Source organism: Engystomops pustulosus, chromosome 2 (genome assembly GCF_040894005.1).
Source record: "Engystomops pustulosus chromosome 2, aEngPut4.maternal, whole genome shotgun sequence".
NCBI classification, from domain to species: Eukaryota; Metazoa; Chordata; class Amphibia; order Anura; family Leptodactylidae; genus Engystomops; species Engystomops pustulosus.
Window position 1 is genome coordinate 151501557 of NC_092412.1, and position 14615 is coordinate 151516171.

Here is a 14615-nt window from a genome sequence, read left to right on the forward strand (position 1 = left end):
GGCGCTGGCATGCACGTGACGGAAATTGGGGGGCATGGCCAAACGAAAACCCGACGGATTCGGAAAAACTGCTGCATTTAAAACAAAAAATGTGTCGCGGAGCTTGCACTTACCTTCACTAGGAATAGGCCGGTGAACTTGAGCGCGTTCCGATGTTTTTTAAGCGCAGCAGCCTTTATTTATTAAGGAACTGCCTTAATAAATCCTGGCCGGACCCCAATCCAGCGCAGAGAACGCGCCGCTGGATCGCGAATGGACCGGGTAAGTAAATTTGCCCCATTATCATCTCTCTAGTTCTATGTGCTGACAATGTGGTTAGATTTGAGGGTACAGGTTTATATAAACTTTCATTTAGTTTCCGAACATTGCACTAATATCTGATACTTGGAAAAAGAGATGAGATCCATATTTCACATGACATTTTCCCCTCTGCTATCACAGCCATTACATACGGTCAGATCCACTATATACATCCCTTTCTCTCCACTGGATAAAGATTTTATCTGTCTGTAGCTTGTAGCTTCACTCTCCTCATGCTGCTGGCAGGAAGTCAGCATCTGTGTCTCTGTGTGAGAGCTTGGTCCTGGAATGCAAGGGTGGGGGCCCCTGCAGTGAGCAGAGGGAGACAGAAGCTCAGTGAAGTGCAACACCCCTGCCAATACATGGGCAGAGGAGTAGTTGCGAACAGTGCCCTCTCCAGGTTAGGAGCTGTCTGAGGGAGTAATGAACCTTCTAGAAAGTTCTAGAACTGGGTTATTAGGTAATCAGCAGCTGTAGATCCTGCCTGCACAGACAATGCTTAAGTGGATATGAATTATCAGCTAATAGTATTGCACCATGTACACTGGAGTGTGATTGGAGAGGTAGCCACCAGCTGACCAGGTTAATAAAAATCCCCTGGACAGGGAGGGGCCAGTGCTCTTACCAGCAGGGTCCTCTTTCGAAGTCCTCTTTCCAGAAACCTGGAAAGCTCTTAGGCCCCAGGTCCCACTAGAGAGTACATCCTGTCACACAGACAAAGTGAAGAGAGAGAGACAGTGTCAGTCCACCATCAGGGCTAACACTCAGCTAAACCCAGGACAAGAGTTGCAGCTTCCACAACTGGACACAGCTCCATCCCAGCCTGCATCTACTACCAGGCTGGTAAACCAATTCCTGCAGACACTTCTCCATGGCCACTCCAGTACCAGTTCTGCTGTGAATCGTTCAGGCCCATTGTCTGCTGTTGTGGAATAAAGAACCGTGAGTTATTCTGCACAACGTTGCCTCTGTCTGATCCCTGGATAAGGCTGTACCACCACGGGCTCCCCATCCATCACTCAAGGACATCTCTTACAGACACTCAGGGGTTGCCTTAGGGAGAAACCAGTACATTAGCCTCTCCCTCCATATTTCTTCCACACCCCACTTGCTGGAGACCTGCCAGGCTGTAGGACATCCTTCTGGTCCCCATACCAAGCACCGTGACATCAGCGTGCCTAGGCCGCAACCGCCAGGCACTCCGGTATTTTGGGCCCCTGCTGCCTCCAGACCCCAAGAAAAGGCTAGGCCCCGGTGGGGGATGTTGCAGAAGTGTCAGGCAAGATAGCTGCTGACCCTAAAGTCAGAAGATACTGACTTTGAATTAGAGAATGTGTTATTTTGTTATCCTGAGTACATTTAGGAAACTTGTCTTCATGGGAATAACCCTTTATAGCTTAACTCCAATGTTGTACTGATTTTACCAAATTGTTATATGTGATTCCCATATTTATTCCCTTATTATATGTCTCACCCTTTTCTTTCTAAAGTTATGGCATTTTCTGTTCTAAAGCTGCTTTGCAAAGAACCTGTCCAGCAACAGCGCAACCACAACCAGGCTTGGTGCTAGCTTGACTGCAAGTGGTGGCGAACTCACCCTGCGATGTCCCTGCAGGCTATGGCCCTGCCAAAGCAGATAAGAGTGTCCTAAGTGACTCTACAAGGTGGCAGGAAATACTTCATCTGGCAGCTACTGGATGCTGGAGCGGACAGGTAACAGGAATTTGGATATAGACCAACACAGGACAGACAGGGAAAGCGGGGTCACACCGGAAGATACACGACACTGAGGAACAAACAATAGGTACAGAAAGACAAACCCAGTCAGACAGAACCGGGTCAAAACCAAGATGGTGGCAATGGTACAAATTTGTAAGGCAAGAGAATGATCGGTAAGCATAGCAGTTGTCAAATAACACAGAGTAGCAAAAACACAGCAATAGCACTACAACACAGAACCAGCAAGGTCTGATTGGAGAAGGCAGGCATATAAGGCAGTTCCTGGACACGTCTCCATCAGCAAATGTCCATCAGGCTAGTAACCCTTTGCTGGACAGGCTGAACTGCAAAGAGCAGGATGCGGCTCAATAAATCCAAACACAGACAAACCCAAGCCACAGTTCACACACAAGAAACACAAACACAAAACACAAATTAACGCCACCTATTCCACCAACTGCGGATAGAGGGATCTCTTGGTACAGATGTCACATGTTTGTCAAAAATCGTTTTCACCAGTGGTGAAGTGGGCATGGACTGACCTCTTCCTGCATCTGCCCTGAAACTGAGACTCACTTCCTGAAAATTACTTCCCATGATCCCTTGTGTTCTCTCATTTAGTAATTTAGGAGCAATTCCTATATTATATAAATACAACACAAAGTCCACCTCTTTTTTTTTTATTTCTAGGCTTCTACACCCACGATAAGAAAGTAAGATAGAACAAATTTGCAATAGTGAAGAACTGTAAACTTACGGTCACTGTTCATCTTTTGCCCTTTCCCTTTTGCAGCTTTTCACTTGGACAGGAATGTTTACAGTCCTTCAGAGTAAATGACTACACTTAACCTCATATAAGTGTAAAACACTGATTTAATTTTAGGTACATGTACAACTGCAGGATGTAATAATTTATGAGAAGTTGTGCGCCTCATTCAGCAGAACAGGGACTGTTAAGACTGGGGTAAAGAGCACCGGCTTGATAAATCATCCCATTGTGTTGACACACATATATGAATAAAAAAAAACAACAGATCAGCAAACTGCTGAAGCAGCTTCAATAAGTGGTCCCGCCTGACATGATGGTGGGTCATGGCGGGTGGCTCTACCACAGCCAGGAGGCTGGGGCAGTCCTTGAGGAAAGTGTGGCCTTACAATCACCTGTACTCAGAAGAGATCAACCATGGACTGAGGAATGCTGGCTGAGCACTACAATGAGGAGTCACAACCAGGGAGTGATGGTATGCTGGCTGAGCACTACAGTCAGAAATCTCAACCAGGGACTAGGGGCATGCTGGCTGAGCACTACAATGAGTAGTCACAAACAGGGAGTGATGGTATGCTGGCTGCGCACTAAAGTCAGAAGTCTCAACCAGGGACTAGGGGCATGCTGGCTGAGCACTACAATGAGAGGAGTCACAACCAGGGAGTGATGATATGCTGGCTGAGCACTACAGTCAGAAGTCTCTACTAGGGACTAGGGGCATGCTGGCTGAGCACTACAGAGACGAGTCACAACCCGCCAACTGAGTCACATCAGTGAAAGATTTGTAAATGACTGAGCTACGTTCACGGACGTAACAGAGACTGCAAGACAAAAATCTTCCCTACTCCATGGCCTACCCAGCACGCTTGCAAGTGGTAGATGGGGACAGAGTCATATTCTTCATGACCCCAAGTGAGGCCAATGAGTGGCTTGCGCTGCACAGAAGATCCCATCCCCACTGATATCAAGAAGATCACTCATTGGGACTGAAAAATATCCTTTGATGAAAATGTGGGCAGAGATATGAAGACTAGCTAAGCATTAGTATAAGTATTGAGTAAAGTGTCTTATGAATTAATCACAAGAATAGCCAAGCTTGGTATGATGGGTAAAATATCTTGGGAACATAAACATAACCGAAGGCAACCAAGAGGTCTATTAGCAGGAGTGTATACTTGTCAGGCTTGCGGGTTATGGATCCACTGGACCACTGCAGACGATGACTCAAGCCACTACCTGGGACCGAAGTCTAAGTGGTACCCGGTTTTCACCGGAGCGCGCCGCAAAGCGGGTTAGACAAGCTTCGGCGTGGTACCACCAGGTCGTTCCTCAGGCGTGACTTGTCTGCAGTGGCGGCCAAGGTTGAGGTACAAGAACGGCAATCAATCTCGTGGTCAAAGTCCAGGCACAGGGTTAGGGCAGGCGGCAGAGATGCAACGTCAGGGTTCAATCCGGGGTCAGCAACAGGAGGTCCAAGCAGAGGGGTACGGGAACACAGCACACAGAACAGCAGCACGGAGGATCACTGGTACACGGAAACACAGAGGAGCTCAGGTAACACAGGAACACAGAGGGACACAGGAACGCTGGAGACACAGGAACGCAGGCTAATCGCAGTGAAGCTTTCTCTCCGGCTGTGAGGCACAAAGATCCAGCAGGGCTTGCAGGAAGAGGCAGGCTTATATAGATTTGGGCAATATGGCCAGCGCCAATTAATGGTGCGTCGGCCCTTTAAATCTTGAGAAGGAGCCGCGCGCGCGTCCCCGACTGCTAGGGCCGCGGAGGGGAGCGAGCCGGGAGCCGGGCCAGGTGAGACGCGCTGGCGGCGCGCTGGCGGGGGCTGGCCAGCACGGGTGAGCCCGCGACCCGCGATATGGGCCGCGGGACCACCCGTGACAATACTACATGCCAATGTTACAAGTTTTGTGGCATGAGTATCCCCTTTTACTAGCTGGCTACGCTCTGCTCATTTCTTCTGGCCTGCAGAGGCTTACTCGCGTTGGGGGGCAGGAGAGGAAGTGGGGTTGGAATCACACATTGTTGTTATGGTTTAACTGTCCTGTTTTTAAGTTTTGTCAACGCTGCTCTCTACTCAACAACTGGGAAAGGAATGACTCCCCTTCCTCTAACCTTCCTCCCATCAGCGACAGGAAACAACACAGATAGGGGCCCAGCCCCTTAAACATACACCTACGGTACTAGGCTAAATGTCAGAGCTTAAATTCCTCACCTGGAATGTCCGTGGTATAGGGACACCAAGTAAACGCCTAATGGTGTTCTCACACATTAAACAAATGGAACCCCATTATTATATGCTTGCAAGAAACTCACCTAATCCTCTCAAAGACACATATTTTACATGAGCCCTGCCTCAATACGGCATTGAGAGGCATCTCTATGCTAGTGCACAGAACAGTTCGTTGGGAAGAGAAAACGCAATTAATTGATGAAGAGGGGAGGTACGTATTTGTACATTCATGTCATGTGTGCTCCTGCGAACCATGTCCTCTCGGTAGCCAGCACTGGAGCATGGAGAGGTGAGTGAACCCATGTCCCTCTCTGTTCTGCCCACTTTCCCCGGGTTCGCTCACCTCTCCACGCTCCTGCTCCAGTCCTGGCTACCGAGTGCTCGTAGATTTAAAAGGCCTGTCCTGACCTACCGCTACATCCCTGACTCTGATCCTGTGCTGCCTTTCTCGACCTCTTGTCTGTCCCCGATCATGAGTTTGCCTTATGATTCTATACTTCGCCTTGGCTGCCACTGCGGACAAAGTCGTGCCTGTGGAACGACCTGGTGGTACCACGTTGCAACAAGTCCAACCTGTTTTGTGGGGGTTCTGGGTACCATTTAGACTCCAATCAAAGGTATCGGCTTATGTCATCATCCGCCATGAGTCCCGCCGAGGATCCGCTACCTGTTCTGGCTGATCTTACCACCAATGTGGCTCAGCAGATCCAGCAAGTTGCCGTGCAAGGTCAGCAACTCGGGCAAGTCTCTTCCATGCTACAGCAGCTATTGTCATCCCAGAGGCAGCAGCAGTATGCGGCTCCTGTGGTAACAACCGTTACTGCGGCCGTATTGGCTTTGGCATAACCCAGACTTCATCCATCCATGCCATCTAAATGCGATATATTTAAAATTTATTCCAATCATACTCCTTGATAGTGCTGAAGGTTCACAGGATTGGAATCCAACTCCCAGATATATCATTCAATACAAATGGTTTTGATGCAAAAAGTGAAGTTTTCTTATTGCGGCAAGTGTGAAACGTTTTTCGGCTAAGACTAACTAGGTTATCTGAGCACAGATCAGGATAGCACAGCCGAGCTGATTAGGAGGTGCTTAGAAGCTTGAAGGTGGCTTTAATAATCAGCCTTCTATCAAGGACAGGAGAGACTCGGTCACGGCTAACTTCACCACGTTCCTCATAGAATTCCGATCCATCTTCGAGGAAGCAGCCTAGGCGTCATCTGTTGAGGCTGGGATCTGCTCTCACCTAGGGTTCTTGGGAGAATTGTCACTAGGTGAGAACAAAGCATCTCCACGCCTGCATATTCCTGTTCTGCTCAGTTTTGGAACCAGTGGTCTGATTCAAGTCTCGGCTGTCCTGGCATCTGGCTCTGCAGGGAATTTCATGGATTCTGCTCTCCCAGCATTGTTTCCCTGTGGTTCGTCTAGAGAAACCGCTGCTTATCTCGTCCATCAAAGGGCAGATACTCTGTGACCCAGTCCAGTATCTGTCTTTCTATGTCTTTCTATGTACTTCCCTGTTCCACATCCTCCGTTCTGTTGGGACTTCCGTGATTACAGCAACATGCACCTGTCCTCGGCTGGTAGACTGGGGAGGTTCTTCGCTGGGGTTCTGAATGACAGTCTTGTTGTCTCACGACTCTCCATCCAGCCTCTGCTATACCATCCTCCTTGTCTCTCAAGTCTCTGGAGGGTCTTCCCACTGCTTATCTGGAATATGCTGATAATGCCGAGTCGGAAACTGCAGCCATGTCGGCCTATATCAAGGAGAACCTGCAGAAGGAGTTCATCCGCAAATCCTCTTTTCCTGCAGGTGGCCATTTCTTCTTTGTGGTCAAGAAAGAGGGATCTCTCTGCCCCTGCATTGATTATAGGGGGCTCAATAAAGTGACAGTAAAGAACCGATATCCGATGCCCTTGATCACGGAACTCTTTGGCCGCCTCAGTGGTGCCAAGGCCTTCTCTAAATTGGACCTTCAAGGGGAATATAATTTTGTCCGGATCCGCAAGGACGACGAGTGGCTGACCGCATTTATCTTCAGGGACTTGTTATACACCTGTGTCTTAGTCTACTTAGACAACATGTTGGTGTTCTCTTCTGACTTGGAATCTCATGAAGTCCACGTACGACAAGTTCTTAGGTGCCTAAGGGCAGTTCCATCAGAAGAGACTTCCGTCTCTTGGATACATCGTCTCCAAAAAAGGCCTATGGATCCAACCAAGTTGTCTGTGGTACTTCAGTGGCCTTGCAACACACCCTGTCTCCGCCCATTCTAGCAGTATGATCTGAGAACGACTCACTCTTAAAGACGCATCTAGAAATTCTGGCCAGGTTTACACAATTCTACACCGACCTATATAGAACCAAACTAGACAAGATGGACGAGGATATTAGAATATATATCAATGACATACAATTCCCCACCCTGACGCCAGAGCAGACAGAGGCCCTTGTTGGAGAGGCCCTTAACGTTAGAGGAAGTGGAAGACAGGGTGGACCTCCTCAATAATAATAAGTGACAGGGCCAAGATGGGCTACCAAAGGAAATCTATTCTAAGTTTAAAGATCTTTTACTCCCACACATACTGGAGATGTATTCCTCCTCCTCCTTCGAGATCGGGCCTTACCTCCCACTCTATACGAAGCAACCGTAGTTTTAATATTAAAGCCAGGCAAGGACCCTTTAGATTGTGGCTCATACCGTCCAATAGCGTTATTTAACACCAATTATAAAATACTTATTAGAATATTGGCAACCAGATTAAACACAGTAATTCTCACCCGGATCGATGTGGCTTTATGCAGGGGAAATCCATGTTGGACAAAATACGCAGAGTCCAGGTAATTGCACAAATAGGAGGAGTGGCAGGGAAGAATTGGGCCTTGGCATCACTAGGCACTGCCAAAGCGTTTGATTCTATTGAGTGGACGTTCTTTGGACAATGTCTACAGAGGTTGGGATTTGGCCCGCAATTTCGTAAATGGATAGAGATTCTATATTCCTCCCCCTTAAGTAGACTATTAGTTAATGGAGAGCTGTCGCCCTCATTTACCCTATATAAGGGCACCCGGCAGTGATGGATGCTTTCCCCCCCTATTATTTTCCCTGGCAACTGAGGCACTAGCGATAAAACTTCGTCAGGATGCGGAATACCGAGGAATCACTATAGGGACAAGGGAGGACCACGTAGGGTTATACGCAGATGACATGGTCCTATTTCTATCAAACTCCCCCATCTCATTGCCCCGAGTAAACTGGTCCAAATCAGTGTATATGCCACTGGGACCCGCCCCCTGGAGTGGATCTGACTGTATAGAAAGGCTCCAGGTACTCACTGAATTTAAGTAGGAATTTAGGAATTGTTATATCAAAGACACACCAAAATGCAAGTGGGTTAGTGATGAATCCACTGCTGTCATACGCCCGAGATAAGGATAAGGCCTGGAAAACACTGCCCCTCTCAGTAGCAAGGAGAATTAACCTAGTAAAACGTATTTTCCTCCCTAATTGTTTATTTATTCTTCAGCACGCCGCGGCCCCCATACCGAAGAAATTCTTTAAAAAACAACTGACAGGAGTATTTGTATGGGTTACTTCTAGAGCAAATGGAAAAAGGAGAATTATTCTCACCGTTAATTCGGTTTCCATTAGTCCACCATGACGGCCCCAACTGGAGGATGACCCTTGACCTCTGTAGGGACAGGAAGCAGAGAGGTTAAATACCCCACCCCGGCATCCGTACTCCAGTGGCTACCAAATAACTACACCGGCCTTGGATGCAACCCATTTATTTTATGTTATTATTGCACACAGAACAACAGGCAACTTAAATTTTTGAAAATTCAGGGTGGGAATATATATGGGCCGTCATGGTGGACTAATGGAAACCGAATTAACGGTGAGAATAATTCTCCTTTTCCATGGCGTCCCCCATGACGGCCCCAACTGGAGATGTACCAGATAAGTAATTTTTTTAGGGGGGGACAACAGCTTGTAAGACCTTCCTTCCGAAGGACTGGTCTCTAGCACTCTGAATATCTAGCCTATAATGTTTGGCAAAGGTTAGATGAGTTGCCCAGGTAGCTGCTTTACATATGTCCTCTAGTGAGGCCCCCCGTTTCTCAGCCCAAGAGGCTGCCACTCCTCTGGTTGAATGGGCTCTAATAGTCCCTGGAATGTCCAAGTTATTGGCATTGTAAGCTTCCTTGATGATAGTCCGGATCCATCTAGCAATGGATGCTTTTGAAGCTTTTTTGCCTTTGTTTCTTCCTTTGAACTGTAGTAAAATGTTGTCATGCTTTCTCCAGGACTTGGTAACTTCAAGATAATGTAGGAGACATCTTCTGACATCCAATGTATGCCATTCCTATTCTTTAGCATGTTTTGGGTTCTGACAAAAGGAAGGTAGAATAATCTCTTGATTACGGTGAAAAGATGAGGCTACCTTGGGTGTGAAGGTTTTATCTAACATTAGTACGACCTTGTCCTCATACATTTTGAGATAGGGCTCTTTAATCGACAGGGTTTGAATTTCTCCCAAACGCCTAGCGGTTGTTATAGCTATAAGGAAGGTGAGCTTCAACGTCAGTTCTCTAAGATTAACCGTTTCTAGGGGTTCGAATGGTATTTTCGTGAGGTAATCTAGTACTAATGAGAGATCCCAATTGGGGATATTCTGTTTTATATGTGGTCTTAGTCTACTGGTAGCTTTGACAAACCTTTGGATCCATCTGTTTTCTGCTAGTGGGGCATCGAAGAATGCGCTGAGGGCGGAAATCTGGACTTTTAAAGAGCTTGTTTTAAGGCCCTTGTCAAATCCCGCTTGCAGGAAGTCTAGCACCTGTGAAATATTTGGGGATAGTTGGTTAGGAGGAGTCCTGTCACAAAAGGATACGAATCTTCCCCATATCCTGGAGTAGATTTTGTGAGTAACCGGCTTGCGGCTTGCCTTGAGCGTGGAAATTACCTTATTTGATAACCCCTTGGATATCAACAACATCCTTTCAGGATCCATGCCGAGAGCTCGAGAGCCTGTGGGTCTGGATGGTATACCGGACCCTGGAACAGAAGGTCGTTTAGAGGTTCCAGCCTGATAGGTTCTTCCAACGCCATCTTCCCTAACCACGGAAACCAGTTCCTTTTGGGCCACCAGGGAACAATGAGAATAACTCTGGCTTGATCCACTCTGATTTTCTGAACCACTCTTGATATAAGAGGTATGGGGGGAAATGCGTACATCAGAGGCCCGTTCCAGGACTGACTGAAGGCGCCCCTTTGACCAAATGGAGTCTTTGGTTCCAGAGAGAAGAAATGAGGAACCTTTGCATTTTTGCTGGAGGCAAAGAGATCTATTGCTGGTTGACCCCATCTTTGTGTGAGACGTGCAAAGATGTTCTCGTTCAAACACCACTCGTTTTGGTCTATGACTTGACGACTGTGATAGTCAGCTATCAAGTTCTCTTCCCCCTTTAGATGGGTGGTTGAGAGAGAGCAGACGTTGGTTTCTGCCCATGCAAAGATCTTCTCTGAGAGACTGAGGAGATCGGGGTTCCTGGTGCCCCCCTGATGTCGAAGGTAAGCCACAGTCGTGATGTTGTCTGAGTATATCCTTATGTGTTTCCCCTTCAAACCTAGAGTGCTGGCTCTCAAGGTCTCTAGGACGACTCTCAATTCTCTGTAATTTGATGAGCGGGATCTGATCGATTGTGGCCATAGGCCCTGAGTGGGACGACCTGCCACGTCTGCTCCCCAGCCTGACTGACTTGCATCTGTCCGGATATTTATTACTGGCCAGGGATGCCATGATACTCCTTTTGTTAGGTTTGAAGTGTTTTTCCACCAATCCAAGGATCGCTTGACCACTTCTGATATCCGTATTTTTTGATTCAGGTGCTGAGGATTTCTGTCCCAAGAAGCCAATATCCAGCTCTGAAGGGATCTTGTGTGGCTCTGGCTCCACTGTACACACTGAATGGCTGACGTCATAATTCCTAGGATCCTCATGGCTTCCCGTACTGTGCATTGATCTTTCCCCTGAAATATTGTAGTCTGTTGTATCAGCTTCATTATCTTCTCTGGTGGTAAGAAGGACATTTGCTGAACTGAGTCCAATAATGTTCCTAAAAAGACTACTTTTGTGCTTGGGGTTAGATTGGATTTCTCCAAATTTATCATCCAGCCTAACTGTTGCAGGATTAACATTGTGGCATTTCGGTGATGTATTAGTTCTTGTTTTGAACTGGCCACCACTAATAAATCGTCCAAGTAGGGTATGACTAATATCCCTTTTTTTCTCAGGAAAGCTACCACTTCGATCATAATTTTTGTGAATGTCCTTGGGGCCGAAGAAATCCCAAAGGGCAGCGCCTTGTACTGATAATGTACTTCTTCTCCCCTGGGTGATCGTACTGCGAATCTGAGAAATTTTTGTGAGTTCGAATGGATTGGCACGTGGTAATATGCGTCTCTCAGATCTATGGTACACATAAAGGCTCCCCGTTGGATCAGGACGGCTGCTGAGCTTACTGTTTCCATTTTGAACCTCCGGTAACGTATGTATCTGTTCAGGTTCTTCAGGTTGCAAATCATTCTGAATGTGCAGTTCGGTTTTTTATCAGGAAGAGGGGAGAGTAGTACCCTTCTGTTAGATTTTCCTGAGTCACAGGGATGATGACGTCCAGCTGTACCAGCTTTTGTATTTCTGACCAGAGCAAGGCTGAGGGTTTTCTGTCAGGACAAATTTTTTTGGGGGAAGAGAGGTTAGTTCTATATGGTAACCTTCTTGAAGAATACTTAGTATCCAGGGATTTGATGTTATCTGATCCCATTGCGAATGGAATCTCAATAATCTTCCCCCCACTCTGGCGTCATTGTTTCCTGTACGCTGGAGCGGAGTTACTGGCACTAAGTAGGAAGCCCCTTCCTCTTCCTCCTTTAGGGTAACTCCACTTACCCTGTTTACCTTTCCCTCTGTAAGCCTGTTTTCTATCTTTGGAGTCCCGAAAGGGCTGCTTCCTTGGATTAGTTCTTGATTCAGGAAAGCCTTTCTTCCTATCTGCTGCTTTTTCCAGAAGCGTGTCTAGTTCGACACCAAATAGATATTCCCCTTCAAATGGAATACCGCAAAGTTTTGACTTTGACCTAAAATCTCCCGTCCATTGGCGAAGCCAGAGTGATCTCCTGACGGAATTAGATAGTGCTCCCTCTTTGGCGCTTTTTCTTACTCCTTCTGCAGAAGCGTCTGCGATGAAGGCTGTAGCCGCTCTTAATGTGGGGAAGGTACTTAATAGCATCTCTCTAGGGGTGCCATCTCTAATATGACTCTCCAACTCTGTCACCCAGTGGATGTTGTGGCAATATTAGATTTTAAATTTAACATAGCACACTCCCATGTCTTCTTCAGAAGACTGTCTGCCTTCCGATCCAAGGGATCTTTAAGCTGGATCGCGTCTTCAAATGGTAGGTCCGTTTTTTTGGTCATTTTTGTGACCTGGATATCTACTTTAGGCGTAGAATTCCAAACTTTGGTTTCAGCTTCATCAAAGGAAAGACGGTTTTTAAACTCCTTAGATATGGAAATCCTGTTTTCAGGCTCCCTCCATTCTTCCAGTATCAATTCTTTGAGAGTGTTGTTAATTGGAAACACATGTCTCTTTTTTACCTTAAGAAGACCAAATAGCTCATCCTGGATAGTCTTGGTCTCCTCCACTTCTTCTATTTTGAGTGTATCTCTCATAGCTCTTAAAAGTGGCTCTAGATATTCAGTTGCTAGCAGATATCTGGATTCCATTTTACTAGCTGAATTGGAGGGCCCAGGATCCATATCAACAGATTCTTTGGTTCCTTCAGAGTCCGATGCTGAATCCGACATGGATTCTATAATCCTTTGCCTTTTATGTGGAGGTTCTTGAGGTATAAATGCCGCCATGGGTGTTGTAACTGATGTTCTAACTTCGTCTCTGATAAAGTTACGCATCTCATCCACGAATGAGACTCTCTCTTCTCTGAGCAAATTATCCACACAATTTTTGCAGACTGTTTTTTTGTAGTCTGTGGGGAGCTTTTCTGAGCACATACTGCCCTTTTTTGAAGTAGCCTTCTTAGTGCCCAACTCCTTAGCTCTCCCTTTATCCTTCTCCTTTTCCCTGGGATCCTACCAAGGAGAAGGAGGAGTAATTAGTCCTTAACCGGACACCTATGTGATAATATGGGGATATGTGGGTGACCCACCACCCTATCCCTAAATAACCCTACTTACAGGGTTCAAGGATATGAGGTCCATGTTTGAAGCCTCCACGCCATGAACAAAGGATATACCGTACCAGTTCCTAAGAAAAAATATACATTGGGATATAGACCTATATCATATATGGCATAATTGAGGCAAAATTCAGCATATAACCGACCTTGACGGCTGGGGAAATGCTTAGAATGGCGTCTGGCTTCACGGAGCTGCGGGCAGAGCCGGAGAGATGTAGTCTCTTTTTGCGGCAGAGGAAAGGACCGGGGTCCGATCGAGGCCGAGACTACCTGGGGTAAGGGGAAAATCCCCGCGCCTATCATGATCCCCCCTCACCGTCCCAACTACTGGGGATGAGGAGAGACTTCTCTCTACTCCCTGCCCTGTGTAGGGACAGGAAGCCACTGGAGTATGGATGCCAGGGTGGGGTATTTAACCTCTCTGCTTCCTGTCCCTACAGAGGTCAAGGGTCATCCTCCAGTTGGGGCCGTCATGGGGGACGCCATGGAAACACCACCTTAAGCATCACCTCACCTGGCCACTCTATGGCCTGCGCTAGTACCCCAACCTGACTTTGACTCCCCCCTCCTCCAGCTACGCAGGCTGGCTAGACAGGTATGGCAGGCAGCAAATTACTGAATTCAAAGAGATCATAGCCGAGACCCCATTATGGCATAATCCATCCTTACCACACCTTGAAACACTGGAGGGATCATCCCTATGGAGAAACATAGGAGTGTGAACATTAGCAGATGTGTACAATGCAGACATTCTGCACTCTTTCCAGGAACTGCAGCAGAAATTTGACTTAGGTCCTTTTTCTTTATATTCCTACAGCTACGATATGCCCGAGAGGCCAAATTCCCCACCCCCGGTCACCTATCTTTTCTTACCCACTGATTGGTATATGCAAGACGCAAGGCCCTAGAGGCCTAATATCAGCCCTGTAAACCGACCTCACTCAAAGAAAAGTGAAAGCTACCAGTGTTGGACAAGTTGAAGGCACACATTCCCTCCCTTGAGGAAGAGTCTATAAGCGAACTGCTTTCTGCACACACGAAGGTATCCCCAGCTGTAAATAACAGATTAATTAAATTATATTTCATGCATCAAGCTTAATTGACACCCGTTCGACTGGTTAGAATGGATCAGGTCCCTACCTCTGCCTGTCCGCGATGTGGAGAACTAGCAGCGGACTTTTGGCACATGAGCCGAATCTGCCCCCCCATACAGGCATTTTGGGAAAACGTAACAGACTTTCTATGCAAAATAATATCTATCCCGGTGCCTCTGTCCCCCCAAGGGGTGCCTTTTGGGCCTAATCTCTGAAGAAGATTG